At 37.9% G+C, this 23,839-nt stretch overlaps 1 pseudogene; it reads right to left on the bottom strand.

The window, feature by feature from the left end:
• Positions 1–4,532: 4,532 nt before the first annotated feature.
• Positions 4,533–4,770, bottom strand: LOC132647488 (U2 spliceosomal RNA; annotated as a pseudogene).
• Positions 4,771–23,839: the final 19,069 nt, after the last annotated feature.

Below are 23,839 nucleotides of genomic sequence, written 5' to 3'. Positions count from 1 at the left end.
TCATGCTCACTCTGGTTGCTTACTCTGCCTCTTGACCTAAGATTTATTTTACTTAATCCTGTTTACAAAAAGCTCTTTGATTAAAGGTGTGTGCTACTGTTGAGTAACAACACAAGTATTTGTTTACAGTAAACAGAAAACTCTAGGGTCAAAGACTGAGCCACAATTAGAAACAGGTTTTTTACAGTTCACAATCTTGTGTTCACAATTTGATCAAGTATTTTGCAACACTGATAGGTCAGCAATTTCATGTGGTCATCAATAAACACAAATACATATGAGCAAAACTGAATAACTCAAAGGATTTGCATACACACATACACATGTCTGTGCAATTAAAGAAGAAAAGTCTTGAATTTGAAAGAGGTAGCAGCATATGGCAAAAATTGGAGGTGAATTGTGTGACTATAGTACACAGGTATGAAGTTATAAATAGATATGTGGACAACTATAACAGATTCTTTGCCTGAACCAAGGTGCTCCAGAGTATACTCATGTTCTGCTGAATGGTAGACAAGAAGGTTCATTGGCAAGGTAGATCTGCATATAATTTCAATTATGTATTGATTTCATCTAGGCTATCTCCAAAATAAGAGTATTTCCACATGTGAGAAGAGTTAAAGTTTTAATAAACCCACACATGCCATGAAATATTTCTTTAGTGTGCTCTTTTTTTAAAAATTCTTTATTAATTACACTTTATTCACTTTGTATCCCCCTTGTGGTTCCCTCCCTCCTCCTGTCCCAATCCCTCCCTTCCTCCACCCTCTGCATGCATGCCCCTCTCCAAGTCCACTGATAGGGGAGGTCTTCTTTTCCTTCCTTCTGATCCTAGACAATTAGGTCTCCTCAGGAGTAGCTGCATTGTCTTCTTCTGTGGCCTGGTAATGCTGCTTCCCTCTCAGGAGGAGGTAATTAAAGAGCAGGCCAATTAGTTCATGTCAGAGACAGTCCCTGTTCCTACTACTATGGAACCCAATTGGATACTGAACTGCCATGGGGCTACATCTGTGCAGGAGTCTTAGGTTATCTCCATGCATAGTCTTTGGTTGGAGTAAGTACCAGTCTCAGGAAAGACCCTTAGACCATATAGTTGGTCACAAAGCAAGACTCAACAGATACAAGAAGATTGAAATAATCCCTTTTATTCTACCTGATCATCATGGACTAAGGCTGGACCTCAATGACAAAAATAGCAAAAGGCCTACACACACATGGACACTGAACAACTTGCTACTAAATGACAGCTGGGTCAGTGAAGAAATAAAGAAAGAAATTAAGGACTTCCTAGAATTCAGTGAAAATGAAGGCACAACATACCCATACTATGAGACACAATGAAAGCAGTGCTAAGAGGAAAATTCATAGCACTAAGTGCCTTCAAGAAGAAATTCGAAACATCTCATTCAAGCAACTTAATGGCTCACTTAAAAGCCCTAGAAAACAAAGCAGACATACCAAAGAGGAGTAGACAGTTGGAAACAATCAAACTCAGGGCTGAAATCAATAAATTAGAAACAAATAAAACATTTGAAAGAATCAATGAAACCAAGAGCTGGTTCTTTGAGAAAATCAACAAGATAGACAAACCCTTAGCCAAACTAACTAAAAGGCAGAGAGACACTATCCAAATCAACAAAATAAAAAACGAAAAGGGGGATATAACCACAGACACTGAAGAAATCCAAACAATAATTAAGACTTGCTTTAAAAGCCTAGTGTGCTCTTTAATATAGACCAATGTTGGCTGTTGGTTCTGGCAATCAAAATCCAAGTTACACATCAAACCTGAAAGTAGGTCTTAAGGAACATCAAGATCTGTTTGGTCTTTGTTCACTCTGGCTCACTCTCTGAGATAAGCCAGCTGTCATTAGACACATCCAAGATTCCTAGAAAAAAGCAATCTGTGCCCATCTGTGTCCCACTGCCTTTACCATGAGATGTAAGACTAAACCAACTCTATAAATGATTGCAACTTTGGCCAATATCTTTCTTTGTTCTTTATGTTTAGGGTTTTGATTATTATGAGGCTAGTTACTTCCTTTTCTGGCCCAGTCTATTTGCTGTTCTGTAAGCTTTCATCTCTCGTACTCTGTAGGTGACAGTTGTGTCTGTAGTTCTTGTTTGCTTACCTAGGTTTTCCATATCTCCCTTTTATAATTGCTTCTATTTTCATTTTCAGGTTTCTCTTGGCATTCTTTAATGAATTTATTAATTTTCTCCAAGTCTTTGTCTTTTCCTTGATTTCTTTAACGTCTTTTTATAAGTTTCTTTTTAAGGGTCTCCATCATCTTCATAAAGTTGGTGTTATGGTCAGTCTTTTTCTTGTGCTTTAGCTATGTTGGAATATTCAGGTCTTGTTGTTATAGGATAACCGGGCTCTAATAATGCTGTATTGCTCGGTTGCTTTTGATTGTCTTCTTCAGTTTTTTATTTTTATTTTTTATTTTATTTTTAATTTTTTTGATTGTCTTCTTACACTGGATTTAGGCACCTATGTTTGGGATGATTGTAAGTCAAGAAGGTGATTTCTGAGTTTTTCTTTGTTGCATTGGTCTTTTGTTCCTTGGTTCTGTTTTTTCTTTTGTTTTCTGGTTTTTGTGGCCTGGATTTATGGCAATCAGCATGACCTCTGATCTAGTAAGGAATTTCTGCCCAAATTGGGAGCTGGACTTGTGGAAACTAGAATAATGACTTAGACAATGATAAAAATGAATCACTGTTGCAGAAGACAGACAGTATCTGGATGATAATGTTAATTATTAGCCTTAAATATTATGACAGTACAATATAACACAGTTTCACAATCAATAAAAGACACAGACACTTAAGAAATTTTAGAATAATCTTATTTTACCTGGGGAATAGTAGGTATTAACCCTCTAAACTACCTTTAGTGTCCAGTCCTAACCTAGGCTACCTTCCATCCATAATTCCATAAATACTTGCTTATTCTTCATCTGGGCCACTCCCTCCATCTATGCTCACCATGTGCTTCTTCCATGCTAAACCATGGTGGCTCTCTCCTTCCTTCTCTATCTTCCAGTACCTGTCTCCCATGATCCTTCTCTCCCCAAAGCCTGAGAACCTAGATCCTCTGCCTTGGCCAAGTGTAGGCCTTTTAAACAGCCATTCAGAGATAATTTGGGAACATTCCTTCTCACCACGTGGGTATAGGAGATAACAATTAATAACAATACCCATGGCAGGGTAGTAACCAGATCTCAAGGCCCTGAAATCAGCTTTTGACTACATAGCACTGGACAAACCCCCAACAATTCCCTTTTTCTGGCTAAATAAAAAGGGTGTTTTTTAAATATATATACAATATACTGTAAGAACAATTATAAAAAAATTATAGACTAACCAGTAAGACTTACATAGATAATGCCCATTCTAAACATATTTGGCAATCTTGAAGAAAATACTATTTATCCTATCTTGGGGAATCTAAAGTCTTGTACCTAAATCGTTCTCTATCCTATATTGTATCTATCACCCTAAACATATCTATTTAGACCTTAAAATATCTTTTTAACTCCAAAGCAACTAATCTTAATTATGCTAAAAGAAGACAATTATACTGCCGGTTTGTCCTAAATTAAGTATATAAAGTTTACAGCAGATTTTAAAACTTTTTTCATGACTCTAGAGTCATTTCTCCACATTAGTAACATGTCAGTTTCTGAGAGATGTGGATATCTCTGGGGGATTCATATTCATCCTTCCATGGTTAATAATTTACTCAATGCAGGCTTTTCCCAAACTACAGTGTTTGAGAGATATTTTGTACAAAGGAAAACAGGCTGGACAAGTTTCCCAGAATGCATCTTGAGAGTAGATTTCAGCAAGGCTAAATGGATCAGGTTAGAACACCTGGCATAACACTGAGGTTTTTTTTTTAAGAAAAATAAGCCAAAAGAATAAAAAAAAATGAGTAATGTATGAGCTTTGTGGGTCCTCAATATTTAGTTCAGAGCTCTTCTGTAAAGATTGTATCAAAGTTGATAATCTGGAGGTGGCACAGATGGTAAAAGACCATACTCTATTTGTTTTAACAAAGTGATCATGAACTTTATTACTAAAGGAGCATATATGAAAAGCTGGGGTGAAGCAGATTATCATGGATGAGAAATTTGGGCCAAGACAGCTGAGTGTGGTAATGACTTGATAATCCAACGTTACAACAGAGATGTCTGACCTTTTTTTCCAGGCTAGACTCAGACTCTCTGGGAAGCAAAGGATGATTTAAACTCCTGATATCCCTGATTCTATCTCTGAATTGCTGCTGGGATTAGGTATTTGGTAAATCACATATGATATTAGGCTAGTATTTTATATCTGGGCTACTTATAACAAAACCTTTTATTGAAATAAATGTATGACTACATAGCTGAGAGAAATTCTCGTGCATTAAAAATTAAGGATTAAGAAAGACTCATTTCTTTACAGAATGTAAATGTTTTATCAAACAATAAAGAAGTCATTTATTGGAACTCTCTTAGCTGATTTCATTTTTCTTCTCTTTACACATTAGGGAAACTTAACCTGGATTACTTTACATCCAAAGGCATTCTCCACAGAGCGTTTTAGACAAGTTCAACTTAATACAGTGCTATTATAAAGAATATAAGGCATCTCTAAAATTCTTGTTTACTGCAGCATGAAGCTTGAACTCAGCATAGAGTCAGAAGGAATAAGAAGAGTCATTGTTAAACTGGTAAGAACAGATACTACATTTGATCTTACCCAAAAGGCAGAGAGAGAGAGAGAGGGAGGGAGGCAGAGAGGCAGACAGCGAGAGAGGAAGAAAGAGAGATGACTTAGTGGTTAAGAGCACTTTCTTCTCTTCCAGAGGTCCTGAGTTCAATTCCCAGTCACCACATGGTGGCTTACAACTATCTATACTGGGATCTAAATATCCTCTTCTGGTACACAGATGTACATGCAGTCAGGGCACTCATGCATAAAATAAGTAAGTAAATCCTGAAAAGAAAAATCATTATGTGTCTTTAAAATTTATTTATTTTATGTATATATGTATGTTTCTGAGAATATGGATTTATATATTTGTCCTGTCTGCGTCTAGGATCCTGGACATAAAAGAAGAGGGTGCCAGATCACCTGTAGGTATGCACAGTTTTGACCATGTGGGTGCTGGGCATTGAAGCATGGTTCTCTAGAAGAACAAAGAGTGCTCTCCACTCTTAATGCAGGTCTACAATAAGTTTACTATGATAAAATTTACATTGACAGAATTCACATCTTATAGGTTCAGGTCTATGGCTTTTGTCACATGTAGTTAAGTAAGCCCTGCCAAACAAAAGATGTAAAAATCCTTGCATAACCCAAAAGTGTTAACTTTGCTCTTTTTAAATCAATATAACTCCACTTATTTTATAAAAATCTGATTGTTTGTTTGTTTGTTTGTTTGTTCAGTTGGCCAGGTTTTTTATTTTATTTCAATGTTTCAGCATTTTCTAGAATGGGCTGCATGTGATAGCACATTGCATAACTCTTGAGTCTTCTTTTTCTAAAATAATAAATAGCTCTTTAGTTGTGCTTTTTGTATTATTGTGTGTAATTCACTCAACGAAGCAGTAGTTCTTTTTTAAAACAGTGCCTCAGTATGCATATTCGATTACCACAGCTATGAAAAACATTGACACATATTGTGTTAAACTTGTAATGTATAACAATTAGATTTAGACATAATTATGTTTGAAATGTGTATCTATACATGAATACATTGCACAGTTGAGAGCAAAAACTGTATAAACTGTAAATATTTTCATGTTTTCTTTTGTCCCATGGCATCCTGAAGCAACACCCATCTGCATTCTGTCTCTACAAAGAATATTTGCACTGAGAATTTTGGATAAATAAAATTATCAAGTATGCAGGGCTTTGGATCCCAGCATGTTTCTTTCAAAAAAATTACTTTTGAATTATTCATTCTGTTGTATAAGTATGTACATATGCATATTTGTGTGTGGCATATGCACTCAACATTGTCTTTCTTTTTTTTTTCATTGCAACAATCCCTAGCATTGAAGCATATAATGGTCATGCAACTTGTCTATTAACTTTCTGTATATTGAAAAGTTTGTTCATTTTGAAATTTTCCTGAAACGAAGATGTTAAGAATATTGTATGCATGTGAAGAGATGAGCACTGTATTTCACTTGCTTGGTTATTCTTAGAAGTGTATTGTTTCTGTCATATGACGTAATATTGACCTCTCAAAGTGTTCCTATGCTTTTATATGCTGTGAAGCTGCACAACTGTCATAGTTCCATGCCCTTCACAAAACCAGATGTGGTGGCAATTTTCAGCTTTATCCTTTGTAGTAATTATGTAGAAATATACTGTGGTTTTAATTTACATTAACATCATGATTAATGGTTTCAACATCTTTTAAACATGTTTCTTCCCTTCCCCCATCAGTGAAACTTCTTTTGCTAAGTGTTTATATAAACCACTTAGTTTAACATTATTTAATTGGTTTGTTTTCATATTTTAATCATGATATATTACAGTTTTATGTTTCCAAGATGATTAATTTTCTCATGTAACCTCAATTAATGCTTCTTATACTATAATATAAAAATGCTGGTGTAAATTCTTTAAAAAAATAATTGATTTAAGATAAATCAGCTGAGTTCATGGTAGAGGCAGCCCCTGCTCCCCTCCCTCAGAGATCCACATGGAGACTGAGCTGCCTTTGATCATTTACCCCTGATGATGAAGAGTTTCCTGGCCATACAGAAAGAGGAGCCAGGCAGTCCTGACAAGACTTAACAAGATATGGGCAGATGGCAATATTGGAGAACTCCCCCTTTCAGTAGACTAGGGGAAAGGGAGGGGAGAAGAGGAAGGGAGAGTGGCACTGGGGAGAGTTGAGGGAGGGGGCTTCAGTTGGGATATATAATGAGTAAATTGTGAGCAACAGTAATAAAAACTGCATGGTTCTGGCATAGAAACCGACTGGTGGATCAATGAAATTGAATAAAAGATCCTGAAATAATTTCACACACTTATAGACACCTGCTTTTTGACAAAGATGGCAAAACCATTCAATGGAAAAAAAAGATAGCATCTTCAACAAATGGTGAGGTCTAACTGGATGTCTACATGTAGAAAAATGAAAATAGGACGATACTTATCACCCTGCACAAAACTAAAGTCCAAGTGGATCAAAGACCTCAACATGAAACTAGAAACATTAAATCGGTTAGAAGAAAAAGTAGGGAAGAGCCTTGAACTCGTTGGTACAGGAGACAACTTACTGAACAGAACACCAACAGCACAGTCTCTAAGAGCAACAATCAATAAATGGGACCTCAAGAAACTGAAAAGCATCTGTAAAGCAAAAGATACTGTCAACAAAACAAAACCAGTGCCTACATATTGGGAAAGATTCTTCACCAACCCTATATCTGGCAGAGGGATAGTATCCAGTATATATAAAGAACTCAAGAATTAAACAGTAGCAAATCAAGTAATCCAATTAAAAATGGGGTACAGAGCTAAACAGAGAATTCTCAATAGAGGAATATTGAATGGCAGAGAAACACTTAAAGAAATGTTCAATGTCCTTAGTCATCAGGAAAATGCAAATCAAAATGACCCTGAGATTTCACCTTCCACTCATCAGAATGGCTAAGATGAATAACTCAAGTCACAGCACATACTGGAGAGGATGTGGAGAAGAGGGAATCCTCCTCCACTGCTGGTGGGAATGTAAACTTGTACAATCACTTTGGAAATCAATCTGGCGCTTTCTCAATTAAGAATAGTGATTCCTCAAGATCCAGCTATACCACTACTAGGCATATATCCAAAAGATGCTCAAGTATACAACAAGGACATCTGCTCAACCATGTTTATAGCAGCTTTATTTGTAATAGCCAGAAGTTGGAAACAGCCCAGATGCCCCTCAGTTGATGAATGGATACAGAAATTGTGGTATATCTACACAATGGAATATTACTCAGCAATGAAAAACAAGGAAATCATGAAATTTGCAGGTACATGGTGGGAACTGGAAAGGATCATCCTGAGTGACCTATCCCAGAAGCAGAAAGACACACAGGGTATATACTCACTCATAACTGGATACTAGACATATAATACCATAAGCATACTAAAATTTGTACAGCTAAGGAAACTAATCAGGAAGGTGGACTCTGCCTGAGATGCTCAATCCCCATTCAGAAAGGCAAAGAGGATGGACATCAGAGGAGGGGGAAAAAAGGGAACAGGAAAGGAGCCTACCACAGAGGGCCTCTGAAAGACTCTACCCTTCTGGGTATCCAGGCAGATGTTGAGACACATAGCCAAACTTTGGGCAGAGTACAGGAAATCTTATGAAAGATGTGGGAGATAGTAAGACCTGGAGAGGACAGGAGCTCCACAAAGCTAGTGACAGATCCTAAAAGTCTGGGTACAGGGGTCTTTTCTGAAACTGACATTCCAGCTAAGGACCACTCAAGGAGATATCCTGGAACACCTGCAGAGGTAGCCCATGGCAGTTCAGTGTCTGAGTGGCCTCCATAGTAATGGGGACAAGGGCTGTCTCTGACATGAACTGATTGGCCTGCTCTTTGATCACCTCTCCCCCAGGGGGGAGTAGCCTTACCAGGCCACAGAAGAAGACAATGCAACCACTCCTGATGAGACCTGATAGACTAGGATCAGAGGGAAGGGGAGGGTGACCTCCGTTTTTAGTGGACTGGGAGAGAGACAAGGGTGAGGATGAAGGTGGAATAGGGAGAGGGGGAGGGAGGTAGGTACAGGGGTATTACAAAGTGAATAAACTGTAATTAATAAAAAATGTGGTTTCAAATTATTTCCTCAAGTATTTAATTCTACCAGCTTTTTATGGTGTTAAAATACGTTTTACAATTTGCAATACTCACTGATCAGGAACAATTATCTCACTTTATGTAAATCTGAAAATTGTCTAATAATGTACATCAGAATACAGCCTCTTATTTTTTAATTGTTTTGTTTTAGGCTTTTCATTGTTAATTTGGCTCCTTGGATTCAATTATCTTTCTAGAATAATTAAAACAGTAAAAATATAGTACACAGATGATGCTCAAATTGTAGTGGAGTTATGTGCCAATTATATATTTAAAAATGAAAAGTACCCCAAACAGAAAATGCTTTAATTTCTCTTACTTATCCAGTGTCAAAGCTGAATCTGAACTTACTCATATTTGTTATGAACACTTACATCATCTAACAGAAGGGTCAAGTGTAATACAGATAAACAGCTCATAAAGAAATGAACACTGGCGTTTTGGGCCATGCTTTGGCACTAGAACACAGGAAGGAATGTGCAGACTCCACTGGAAAGGCATGTTACCATGGGACACAGTCTGGATGCGTGTCACTGTGAACACCTGGCACACTGCCAGCTTGAAGTCACTGCCCTGCCCAGAACCCAAACTTTATTCTCCATGCCCTCTCCAAATCCGAGAGTGCCCTTCATTGTCCACCCAGGATCCAAGAGGAGTGTCGCTCACTGCCCCAACCCAGATGTCCCTCACTGGCTCCCAACATTGGGTATTTCTTATTTGCATATCACTTGCTTATAAAATGATCAAAAACATAATCCAATTTGAAGGCAGATTTTACCAAATGCAACTTGCTTTTAGACCATAATCCTGACAATTTAAAAGGCGGTTTTATAAGTCAGGCATCTGTGCACACATGTTAAACTTTGTCATTTCTGAAGCATTACACTTATCTGTGTGCTTCTAATTATCTCATGTCATAAATCCTCTTCCTGGAAGCTTTCTTATACTGTAAGTGTTTCAGGAGTCCTTGATCTTTGCTTTTACTTAATTGCTCAACCAATCAATTAATTTGACACTTGAAACAGCATTTCATGTAGCACCCTCATGCTAACCTTGATCTCCTGACTCTCCTTCCTCTCTCAAGTGCTGGGATTATCAAGATGTGTCTGTACACCTTGGGCTTTCACCTTATTTGGTCTTTTGGAAAAAGTTCTCAGTTTTCTTTCATTTGTACAATACATTTTCTCATGATATGGTCTTTAGGATTGACATTAACTTTCATTTTATACCTTGTCACTTCAGCACTTTCTGTTGAGCTAGTTTGTGGTGAGAAATTGCCTATAATATGCACTTTTACTTTTCTGTTATTTTCCTCTTATTGAAAACCTCATAAATAAATACTGCATCTCTATCCATCCCCAATTTCTCCTGTCACTCTCTTCTTCCTTCGTGATCCTTCTTTTTTCTTACTGTCACACACACATATACATATGTATATGTATATGTATATGTATGTGTATAGGTACATGTAATGTATATGTGTATATATGTATACATATACACACATTCACCCATGCATACATGTGTGTATGTATATGAGTTTAAAGCAGGCCACTTGGGATTGGGAAAAAATAGTCTTTTCTGGCTTACAATTCCAAAAGGGATACAGTCTTCCATGGTGGGGAAATCCTGGCAGGAAGAGCCCTGAAACATGCTTAGCAATCAGAAAGCATACTGATCATATAGCATCTACACATAGGAACAAAGAGACAGAACAAGAAATGAACTAGTGTATAAAACCACAAAGCCCAACTTACAGATATTCTTCTCCAGTGCTCTAACTTCCAATAGTTAAAGACCTTCCCAAACAGCACAAGCTTAGGGAACAAGTCTTCAAACAATTGAGCCTATAGGGGGATTTCACATTCACCCCACAATATTACATCCATCTTAGATGACAAAGAGAATGTCAGCTAGACATCAACCAAGACATTTTAATTTGTAATTATCATCCAATTGAATTTCAGAATCTTCATATGGCAGAATGATCTGCAGCATCAGTTAGGTGCATAACATTTTATGCTGACTTATGATGGCTAAGTCATTACATCTCTATTAGATGATTATATGCTATACTTTCAGTTCTAGGCATAATAATTCCTTTAGTGCTTAAGTAATGTAGTACTCTTTGAAAATAATACTACCAGTAGGAATAAAAAAATTAATATTTTTTCACTAGCTCATTAATTTTTGTCTTGTCATAATTACATATTTTTATAGGCCAAATAATACCAAGAGGCCAGTCCTGGATATTTTATTTCTAAAATTGAAATTATTTATTTATCTGTGTGTTTATCTATGTATCTATGCATATATGAGTCTTTGTATCCATACATCTATTTATCATCTATCTATCTATCTATCTATCTATCTATCATCTATCTTCAGATTTATTTACTAAGTATTTAAAAGTTACAAATGAAACTATGTCCTTATTCTGGTTGAGTTTTTATTCATAGCCCTGGAGTTATTTTCCTGGAACTCATTTTCACATTAAAAGATTTTTCTGAGGTTAAAATCACAGCCTGCTAGTTTCCATGAAGTAAATATTTACTGTAGCATGAACATTGGAACCTTCTATAAAATGCTGAAGTTTGAGTGATGAGATTTACTGAAGGAAACGTGACTTGGCTATCATGATTTTACTCTTCTCCGTAAATTTTCAGCTCATCATTTTTCTGTAAAATATAATTACTTCTGAAATCCAGGAGAGCTGGAATTGCAAGGCTGATCAAACAGAGTCTCTCAATAGGGCAGGTCTCAGAAGGAGCGTAGTTATGTGGATTTACATTCAGTCAAGTGGTTGCCAGTGTACAGATAGGCAGTTTAACAATACTGTCAATAAAAGACAAAATAGATTCAGAGAAAGATAAGTTAATCACTGTCTCATTATGTATTTTAAAATTTTCAAATATTGTCTCTAAAACTGCCTGATTCAACTCTTCACAGTGTCATACAAAGAGCATTAGGCTAAAAGGAGGATTAGAACGATGGAATATGTTATATAAACAGCCTTGAACTGAATTTTGTGCCAATCATACTCTCTTTTTGGTTTCATGATAGAAAGGATTTTGGGAGAGTGTGGAGAATTGTTCTGACATTGGATACTAAGAGCCAGTCTTCATGTTTAACTTTGCTGTTTGTATTTCTGAAGATAGAAAGTACAACAGCAATAAACCTCATATGGAGTTCTGCACTTGTGCTTCAAAAACCAAGGAGTAAGCACATCCATTTATTTCACCTTTCATGCGAAGTTAAGGGTTTCAATCTTTGAAATCAAACAGTGAGCACCTCATTGCCTCACCAAGGCATTAAGAGCCCATATTTGTGAGTTCCTGTGTTTAGTTTTAGGAACCAGTGGATCAACCCATTTTAAACATACGGTCTTCAAAATGATATCAATTCCAAGTCTAAATTCCGCAATTAGGTATAAATAAAATTAACACTAGAAAGATTTGGAGTCATCTAATTAATTAACTACTGGTAAAACTAACATGTTCGGTGTGCTTACCAGCAAAATAATTTTTAAATATAGTCTTATCCCTTGTCTCTTTCATCTCAGATTACACCGCTCTCCTAATCTAATCTGTCACCAAAAAGGAACTTTTGCCAGGAAAGAAGCCCCAGCTTTTGTCAAATTTGAAGAGCATAGTTCCACTGCTAAGCAGTGACAGGGTGCAAGGGATTCATTACTGCTGTCTTTGTCTGAAATGTTTTCACAGTGAAGAGCAATCATAGTTTGACAGCTGAGGAAATGCTTTTCTTTCAAGGTAAGTTTTGTTCCCATACAGACTTTCATCCTGGTAATTCTGCAAACTAAAAGAAGATAAGGAGCTATTGCCTTTATTAATAAAACAGAGTAGGGAAAGGCCTAGGGGGAAAAAAGGCAGGGTGTATGTGGGGGGACTGGGAGGAGATGAGTGAGGGAGCTGTACTGGGAATGCAAAATGTATAAATTGTAATAAATAATTAAATAAAATTAACAAACAGTACTGTAGAGCTACTGTATTTTGATGCTGTATTAATTTTGTTACGATGTCTTAATAAAGTAGTTTTAAGTTTGATAAGAAGTGGTTGATTACCTTTATTACTGCAATTAATTTGTGTACTGTACATTTGCATTTACTATATATTAACAAAAGTCTAACCCTACACAAGTTCATAAAATAGTTGTACAATATTAGAAAAATATAAAATAAAATTGTAATCTTGTTATTTTCATTATTTTTATACAGGAAACTCACAGTGAAGTACAAGAACTGCTCTACTTTTATTCAAAGTTCAGTCAAGTGTTGTCGACACAAAAGTAAATAGGTTACAACCATTTCTTTCAACTCAGGTGCTTTGTGCTGACAACTGTGGGAACATACTTCAACTGCTCCTTGAAGAATGTGCATCTAATGAAAGGACAGCCTGTAGGCAATGAGAGTGTTTAATTTTTCTAAGCTATTTAGATCATTTGCCACTTCCCATGAAAAGTGCTCCCTGTGCACCTACTTAAAAAATATAACGGTGATTTCTTTATATTTATTTCTTTATATTTATATTTTTTATATTTATATTTTTTATATTTATATTTCTTTTTCTTTTTTTTTAATTGTTGAAGCTTGCTTTAATGTCATAGTATGTATTCAAGTGTGTTCTTTTTTTTTTTTTTTTTCAATGCAGTTTATTCAGGAACATTGAACAATCCTCGGACCCCGGGGAAAGCCAGCCCACAGCTTAAATAGCCTCTGGGTAGCCAACCCAGCCGTGCCACGGGGGCAATGCAGATAGGTCCACATACATGGAAGCAAGCCAGATCCTCAGCCTTAGCCAAATGTGGAATTGTTCATGACAGAAAGCACTCACCATCGGGAAGGTGGAAGGCGGAAACCAGCTCCATCTTTAAGGCATAGCGTTCCGCAGCTCTCTACAGTTCCCCCTTTTTGTTTTAGACACATCAGGCAAGAGTAGAGGTCTGATCTCTGATATTAGAAATAAATTGGGACTTTGTACCAATGTTCATTTAGGTGTCATCCACCCAGAGAGCATCAGACCCATCTGATACCTTTTTCTCAGAGGCGGGACCTGGGGCATCAACCCGCATGCAATCAGACATGCTCTTCTCTGGGTCCAAAGCGGCTGACCCTGAGTGCAGTACTTAGCCTCGCATCCTGAGAGTATCATTTTAGCTTTTTATGGTATCCAACCATGCTTGGGGAGAATGTCCTGCTTCAATGGCTGTAAAGGCCTGAATGATCATGGCTGCATCACACTGTTGTGAGACTCTAATCTTGCATATATACCACAGGCAAACCAAGGAGACCAACACCAGAAGGCCTGCTAACACTCCCATGCCCGCCCATTCCTTCAGATGATTCATGGCTGCAGCAATCCATGTTGATAATCCTGTGGCTAGTCCTGCGTCCACTCCGGTAGAATTTACTGTGACAATGGCCACTCTCAGCTGCTCCATCGTAGTATCGAATTCTCCAGTCCAATTACCTAAAATATAGCTCGACAATTGTTTAGACAGATTTGCAGCACAGGAAAAATTCTCATGTTGTATGCTAGTGACTCAAAGTCCAGCATACTTTCATTGGCAGCCAGGTTGAGCGATTTGCCATAGGGTATCAATTTGCTCCGCACGAGGTCAATCCTCTGATTGAACACCATCAAGCTTCCTTTTAGTTGAGCATTTACTCCTTTATGTACAACTAAGGCATGAGCTACATTGGCTAAATGATTATTCAGGGTCTGAGCAGTCTGTCCAGTATGACTCATGGCTAATGCCCTGGTGGTAGCTCCAACAGCCGTCAATGAGATGGTAGTAACAATGGTGGCTGTAGTTCCAAGATCCCTTTTCTGTCTGAAGAGAGTCATAGCGTGAGGGGCATCAATGGGCACAGGCACCCAGTGAGGCATGCGAGTAACCAGGGCATACCTAAATTTACTAGCATTCCAGCATTGGGCAAAAAAGCAAGTATCATTACCACAATTACTTGGCTCTATCTGGCTAATAATGAATAAAAATGGGGGATATAGACAAACAGGTGTGGGCTTATAGGAAATATTATGAGAAGCCTTAACCCCTCGTTGGAACATCCTGCGTCAGTTCTAGAAATAGCAGTGGTGGTGTCCGAGGTCTGAGTAGGTTCAGGAGACCATTGCCCCCAGGGGCGAGACGTGCTCCATGCCAATTGACTAACTCCATGTTTTCCTCCAATTTTGAAAGTCATTTAAGGTTCTTAAATTATTTTTTTCCCTTTTTTCTTAAATTTTTCATCAATTACACTTTATTCATTCTGCATCCCCCCATAAGCCCCTCCCTCCCCTCCCAATCCCACCCTCCCTCCTCCCTCTGCTTGCATGCCACTCCCCAAGTCCACTAATAGGGGAGGTTCTCCTCTCCTTTCTGATCTTAGTCTGTCAGTTCACATCAAAAGTGGCTGTATTGTCCTCTACTGTGGCCTGGTAAGGCTGCTCCCCCCGCAGAGGGAGGTGATCAAAGAGCAGGCCAATCAGATTATGTCAGAGGCAGTCCCTCTTCACATTACTATGTAACCCAATTGGACTCTGAACTGCCCTGGGCTATATCTGTGCAGGGGTTCTAAGTTATCTCCATGAATAGTCCTTGGTTGGAGTATGAGTCTCTGGGAAGTTCCCTATGTTCAAATTTTCTTGTTCTGTTGCTCTCCTTGTGGAGACCCTGTCCTCTCCAGCTCTTACTATTTCCCAGTTCTTACCTAAAATTCCGTTCACCTGCCCAACAGTTGCCCATCCGGCTCAGCATCTGCTTTGATAGTGTGAAGGGCAGAGGCTTTCAGAGGCCCTCTGTGGTAGGTTCCTAGGTTGTTTCCTGTTTTCTTCTTCTTCTGATGTCCATCCTCTTTGCCTTTCTGGATGGGGATTGGACGTTTTAGTTAGGGTCCTCTCTCTTGCTTAGTTTCTTTAGATGCACAGGATATTTATATTTCTTTATATTTATATTATTTATAAAACCTATTCCTTCCTTGAACACTGGGTGCATTAATTTTTTTTTCTGTTTTTATTATCACTCTTTAATCTTTCCATAGGACATTTTCAACAGCATGCATGATCATTCATACATATCTCTTGTTAAAGAGAATTTGAAACTTGCTTTCATAAAGCTTGCTTTTCATAATATGGATCTCTTTTAGAACAAAATATGTAGAGTTATTTAAACTTACGGAGTAAACCTGATTTTTTTAAATTACTTGTTCACCAGTAAAGATAAACCTTCTTCATGTCATGATATGCACTGGTTATTCTTCTAGAAGACCCAAGTTCAGTGCTAATACCTATGTAAGGCATCTCACAACCGCTGGTTCCAAGGAACTAGCCCTATTCTATCATCCATACAGGTAAACACATATACATGAATGAAAATAAATTATTTAAAAAGAGAGAGAACATTCTTAACCTCAATAATAACAAAATTGACAGTTGACTTCACATGGTCTACATCAAAACTTTGTCATAACTGGAGAGCAGTTCTGCTCTGTATATAATTTTCTGTAGAATGGAATTGTTAGTATGACAGGTGTACAAAGAGGAAATCTACAAAATCTACATTTGTCCTGGAATGATGATCAGACTTCATGTATAATAAATGACTATGAAAGCTTTGTATTTTATCTTGTATACTGTGAGATCGAAATATTTAAGACAAAATAAGAATTCAGTTTAATAAAAAAAGAAATAAAAAGTGATTGAATTTAATACAGTACACAATTCTGAGAGTGGGAGGTCTTCCTCAGTAGATATGAGCAAGTGAGCTGCAACATAGCTACTGACAAAATGCTGTACATGGTAAATAGCTCCTCAAAGATCAGGAATACTGTTGGGAGACCTGAATATGGATGGTGTTAGAAATGTGGGACAGCTTTGGCATGCTTCTGTTTTAGTGTAACCTTCAATGTAATATGGACCCTCTAGTTCATAACCATGTCTGCCTCACATTAACTCTGAGTGATGTTGCTTTGTGACTACATCGGGCTCCAGATAGGATAACAATGAACCAAACAGGCAGCCTTCAGATTTTTGTTTAATTTTTATTTTTTATATTAATTACAGTTTATTCACCTTGTATCCAAGCTGTAGCCCCGTCCCTCATTCCCTCCCAATCCTGCTCTCCCTTCCTCATCTTCTCCCATGCCCCTCTCCAACTCAACTGATAAGGGAGGACTTCCTCCCCTTCTGACCCTAGCTTATCAGGTCTCATTTGGACTGGCTGCATTGTCCTCCACTGTGGCCTGGCAAGGCTGTTCCGCCCTCAGGGGGAGGTGATGAAAGAGCCAGCCAGTTCATGTCAGAGGCAGTCCCTGTTCCCATTATTAGGGAACCCACTTGGATACTAAGCTGCCATGGATACTGAGCTTGGGTTCTAGGTTATGTCTATGAATGGTCCTTGGTTGGAGTATCAGTCTAGAAAAGGCCCCTGTGCCCAGATTTTCTGGTCTGTTGCTCTCCTTGTGGAGCTCCTGACCTCTCCAGGCCTTACTATCTCCCCCTTCTTTCATAAGATTCCCTGTCCTCTGCCCAAAGTTTGGTTATGGGTCTCAGCATCTGCTTTGATACACTGCTGGGTACAGTCTTTATGAGGCCCTCTGTTCCTATAGATCCAGCTATACTACTCCTAGGCATATATCCAAAATATGTTCAAGTACACAAGGACATTTGCTCAACCATGTTTGTAGCAGCTTTATTCATAATAGCCAGAACCTAGAAACAACCCAGATGCCCCTCAACTGAGAAATGGATACAGAAATTGTGGGACATTTACACAATGGAATATTACTCAGCAATTAAAAAACAAGGAAATCATGAAAATTGCAGGCAAATGGTTGGAACTAGAAAAGATCATCCTAAGTGAGGTATTCCAGAAGCAGAAAGACACACATGGTATATACTCACTTATAAGTGACTATTAGACATGCTATCTAGGATAAACATACTAAAATCTGTACACCTAAAGAAGATAAGCAAGAAGTAGGACCCTGGGTAAGATGATCAATCCTCACTCAGAATGACAAATGGGATGGACATTGGAAGAAGGAGAAAACAGGAAACAGTACAGGAGCCTACCATAGACAGCCTTCAGATATTAACATTAGGTCAGTTTTCAGAGACCTAATGTTAATGTTCAGAGACCTAATGTTCATTCAATGGCGCAGAGCAAGGACTCTCACTGAGCTAAACATGCCAATTAGTTTCTGAACTCTCATCAGAATTTTAAAGAAGTTCTATCACAGAATTAGAAAAAATACATAGTTAAATTACCATTTTTTAAAAATAAACAACCCGTAAAGCAAGGAAATGAGAATACAGCTGCAGCAATTTAATGAAGACTAAGCAGTTCACTGGAAGATCACCATGTTCTAGATACTGAATTGAGATGTACACCCACCCCACTGACTGTGATATTGTTTTCCATTCAAAAGAAATAAGCAGTGGGCATCAAAGATATGTCATTTGAAACTGTAAATAGTAATGAGATATAATATGGTTCTGTGGGCTTAATAAAAGGTTGAAAGTTTGTTCAATCCATGGAACAGTAAAATGGTTCTATAATACAGAAGGAAGTCTATAGGATTGGTAGGAAGCTAGGGTTTAATTTCAATGAGTTTACATAGGACACCGTTACGCTTATGTATTAGAACAAGCTAGATGAAACTTAGAGTTCACTTTGATTCTTTAGTTTTAATGAAGATGAAGCTGCAGGTTCAAGAAGCTGTGGACCTCAGCCAACATCTTATCAGCATTCTGAAAGCGTATGTGTATTGCTACCCAGCAGTGTTCATGGATTAATGAACTTTCCATGGCATAATTTTACACCTCAGAGTGTGGAGGGATACTAATATTTGTAGCCTCTTTTTTCACTTATGCACTATTCAAAAGCCTTTATTTATTTTCCTTCTGTTTCCCCAACTCTGTATGACAGGGAATTGATTCTGATGAAGAGTCTACTTTACTTTTAATAATGGTTGCCATGGGAAGAAACTCATGATAAAATTCTACCCAAGCTGGCAAGAAAGGACCCTTCTGTGTGCACATGCTGGTAAAGCTTTTATTTCTGATGGAAAGAAAAGTCTCACTGTATCAGATCGGGTTCAAACAGCTTGAGCTATCTAGGAAAATCAAACGTTTGTGGGAAAGGTACTTGAGACAGGCAATTGGAACCGCTGTGTCAGGAGCTGGAGCCACTGTCCACAGGTAAAATTTATTCCTTTTAGTGACATCCCTTATCTCTTCTTGAGACTCTAAAATAAATAAAACAGCAACTCAGAAAATCTATTTTCTTTTTTATTTTCATTTTTAATTAAATTTTTATTTTTTAATATTAGTTACAGTTTGTTAACTTTGTATCCCAGCTGTATCCAGCTCCCTCATTCCCTCCCAATCCTACCTACCCTCCCTCATCTTCTCCCTACCCCTTTCCAAGTCCACTGATAGGGGAGGACCTCCTTCCTTTTCATCTGACCCTAGCTTATCAGGTGTCTTTAGGCCTTGCTATAAAGTCCTCCTCTATTTTCTTTTTAAATTTTTATTTATTTGTTTGTTTTCTTGTTTGCATCTATATTTTTAAAATTTAATTTATTTATTCACTTTACATCCAGAACATACTCCTTCCCTCCCTTCCTCTTCTACCCCTTTCCCCCTCTCTCCCATCCTCTTCTCCCCAGAAAAGAGGACTCCCCCAACTCCTTTACAACACAACCCAACATATTCAGTCACATCAGAACTAGATGCTTCCTCTTCCACTTAGGCTAGACAAGGCAGCCCAGGTAGGGGCAAGTGATCTAAAAGAAGGCAACCGAGTCCATATCAGAGACAGCCTCTGCTCTACTTACTAGGGGACCTTCATGAAGATGAAGCTGCCCATCAGTTACATATGTGTGAGGGGCCTAGGCTCAATTTGTGCTTGCTCTTTGGTTGGCGTTTCAATCTCTGTGAGCCCCCATGGTCTTTGTTTATTTGACTCTGTTAATCTTCATGTGGAGTTTCTTGTCCCCCTCACAGTCCTATCCTTCTTCCCACTTTTCCACATGACTCCTTGAGTTCTGCTTAATATTTGGCTGTGGGTCTCAGCATCTATTTCCATCTGCTGCTGGATGAAGCATCTCAGATGACAGTTGTACTAGGCTCCTGTCTGCGAGCATATGCAAGTACCATTAATCGTGCCAGAGGCTAGCTCTCATCTATGGAGTGGGTCTCAGGTTGGGGGAGTCATTGGTTGGCCATTCCCTCAGTTTCTGCCCCACCTTTATTCCTGCAGGTTTTTTTTTTTTTTGTAGTTAGGGTAAATTGGGGGTTGAAGGTTTTGTGGGTGGGTTGGTGTCCCCTTCCTCCACTGAAAATCCTTCCTGGCTACGAGGAGGCCACTTCAGTTTCCATGTCCACTGCTACTAAAAGTCTCAACTTGCAGTCACCACCATGTCCTCCTAGGGTTGTTTCCTGTCACAGGTCTCTAGCTTGGCCCAGGGATGACCAATCCGTTTTCCTTCTTTCTTCCAGACCTCTCATCTCTCACACTCTCTCTCCTCACATCTGGTCCCCACCCTTGTGCCCCTCCACACAACTTCTTTCACACAGTTTCCCCATTTCATCCAAGTCTGTTGTCTATTCTATTTATTCTCCTCAGTGAGATTCAAGTATCCTCCCTTGTTACCTCCTTGTTACTTCACTTCTTTAGGTATGTGGCTTGTAGTATGATCTCTTTACTCTAAGGATATTAACTAATTACAAGTGAGTACATCCCAAGTGTGCCTTTTTAGATCTGGCTTACCTCACTCAGTATGATATTTTATCATTTGATCCATATGCCTGCAAATTCCACGAATTCCTTCTTTTTTTTTTAATAGCTGAGTAGTATTTCATTGTGTATTGATACCACTTTTTTTTTTTTTAATCCAGTCTTCTGTTGAGGGACATCAGGGTTGTTTGCATTTTCTAGCTATTACAAATAAAACTGCCAAGAACATAGTTGAGCAACTGTCCTTATGGGATGGTGGAGTATCTTTTGGGTATATGCCCAGGAAGGGTATAGCTGGGTCTTGAGGTAGACTATTCCCAATGTTCTTTGAAAGCACCAGATTGACTTTCAAAGTGGTTGTGCAAGTTTGCACTCCCAACAGCAATAGAGGAGTGTTCCCCTTTCTCCACATCTTTCCCAGCATGTAATGTCCCTGGAATTTTTGACCTTAGCCATTTTGATGGGTATAAAATAGAATCTCAGAGTCTTTTTATTTTCATTTCCTTCATGACTAAGGACACCGAGCATTTCTTTTTTTTTCAAAGTGACATTAATATTTTTACTTTAATTTTATTTATATATTCATTTATTACTTTGTATTTATTCACTTTGTATCCCCGCTGAAGCCCCTACCCTTGTCTCCTCCCAGTCCTAGGCACCCTACCCTTCTCCTTCTATGTCCTTTCCTTAGTCCCCTGATAGGGGAGGACCTCCTCCCCTTCTATCTGACCCTAGCTTATTAGGTCTCATCAGGGCTGTATCATCTTCTTTTTCAGCCTGACAAGGCTGCACTTCCTGGGGGGAGGTGATCAGAGAGCCTGTCACTGAGTTAATGTCAGATACATTCCCTTGTGCCCATTACTAGGGAACACACTTGGAAACTGAGCTGCCTATGGGCTTCCTTTGAACAGGGGATCTAGATTTTCTCCATGCACAGTCCTTAGTTGGAGCATCATTCTCTGCAGGTACCCCCCAGGCCCAGGTATTTTGGCTCTGTTGTTCTCCTTGTAGAGTTCCTGTCCCCTCCAGGTCTTTCTATCTCCCTCTTCTTCCATAAGGATTCCAACACTCTGCCCAAAGTTTGGTTATGAGTCTCAGTGTTTCCCTGGGTAGAGTCTTTCAGAAGTCCTCTGTGGAAGGCTCCTGTCATGTTTCTTGTCTTCTCCTACTTCCAAAGTTTATCCTGTTTTTCCTTCTCAGTGAAGATTAATCATCTTCCCCAGGGTCCTTGCCCAACCATGTTTATAGGAGCTCTATTCATAATAACCAGAATTTGGAAACAACCTAGATGTCCCTCAATGAAGGAATGGATACAGAAAGTGTAGTACAGTTACAAAATGGAATACTACTCAGCAATCAAAAACAAGAAAATCATGAAATCTTTAGTTCCCAATGGTAGGAACTAGAAAAGATCATCCTGAGTGAGGTAACCAAGAAGCAAAAGACACAAATGATATATACTCACTTATAAGTGGATATTAGCCATATAATATAGTATAAACATATTAAAATCTATAGCCCTAAAGAAGCTAAACAACACTGAGTATTTCTTTAAGTGCTTCTTGGCCATTGGATATTCATCTGTTGAGAATTATCAGTTTATCTCTGTGCCCTATTTTAATCAGATTATTTGGTTTGTGGGTGTTTAATATTTTGAGTTCTTTACATATTTTAGATATGAGCCCTCTGTCATATGTAGGATTGGTGAAGATTTTTTTTTCCCAGTCTGGATGCTGCCATTTTTTTCTATTGAAAGTGATATTTGCACTACAAAAGCCTTTCAGTTTCATGAGGTTTCATTTATTAATTTTAGACCTTAGTGCCTGAGGTGTTGGTTTTCTGTTCAGGAAGTTGTGTTGTGCCAATGAGTTTAAGACTGTGCCAGACTTTCTCTTCTAATAGACTTAGTTTATCAGGATTGTTGTTGAGGCCTTTGATTCATTTGATAATGAGTTTTGTACAGGGCGATAAATATGGATCTATTTGCATCTTCTACATTTAGACATCACTCAGCTCAGCACCATTTGTTGAAGATGCTATATTTTTATCCATTGTAAGGTCTGTCGGTTGTTGTGTGGGTTTATTTCTGGGTCTTTGATTCGATTCCATTCATCATCTTCTCTATTTTTATGCAAATACCATATGTTTTTTTTATTGCTACTGCTTGGTAGTACAACTTAAAGTCAGGATGGTGATTTCTGAAGTTCTTTTATCGTATAAGATTGTTTTTGCTATTCTAGTTTTTTTATTTTTTTTCACATAAAGTTGAGAATTGTTCTTTAAAGTTCTGTAAAGAATTGTATTGAGATTTTGATGGAAACTGCAATGAAGCTTTTGGTAATATGACATTTTTACTATGTTAATCTTACCAATCCAGGAGTATGGGATATCTTTCCATCTTCTGATATTTTCTTCAATTTGTTTCTTCAGACACATGAAATTCTTGTTATGTATGTCTTTTGTTTATTTAGTTAGAGTTTGACAAAGATATTTTATAATATTTGTGGCCATTGTGGATAGTATTGTTGCCCTAATTTCTTTCTCAGCCTGTTTATCATTTGTATATAGAGGAGCTACTGATTTTTTTGAAATATTTTTTATCCAGTCACTTTGCTGATATTGTTTATCAGTTGTAGGACTTCTCTCGTAGAATTACTTGTGTAACTTATTATTCCATAACATCAACTGCAAATAACAATACTTTGACTTCTTTCATTCCACATTATATTGCCTTGATCTCCTTTAATTGTCTTATAGCATTAGCTAGGACTTCAAGTACTAAGTTGAGTAGATATGGAGAGAGTGTACAGACTTATCTTGTTCCTGATTTTAGCAGAATTATTTTAAAATTTTCTCTATTTAATTTAATGGTGTCTATTGTCTTGCTGTATCCTGCATTTTATTATGTATAGCTATGAGTCTTGTAGTCCTGATTTCTTCAAGATTTTTATCAAGAGGCATTGGATTTTGTTATAGGCTTTTTCAGCATTTAATGAGATGATTGTGTATGTGTGTGTGTGTGTTTCTTTCAGTTTGTTTTTGTGGTGTATTGCATTGATGGGTTTTTGTATGTTGAACCATCACTGCTTTCCTGGGATGAAGCCTACTTGATCAAGGTGGATAATGTTTTGATGTATTCTTGGATTCGGTTTGTGAGTATTTATTCAATATTTTTGCATCTATGTTCATGAGGGATATTGGTCTGATTTTTTTC

The sequence above is a fragment of the Meriones unguiculatus genome, chromosome 14, assembly GCF_030254825.1.
Source record: "Meriones unguiculatus strain TT.TT164.6M chromosome 14, Bangor_MerUng_6.1, whole genome shotgun sequence".
NCBI lineage: Eukaryota > Metazoa > Chordata > Mammalia > Rodentia > Muridae > Meriones > Meriones unguiculatus.
Note: the sequence above shows the minus strand (reverse complement) of the source record. Positions and strands in the feature narration are given on the sequence as shown.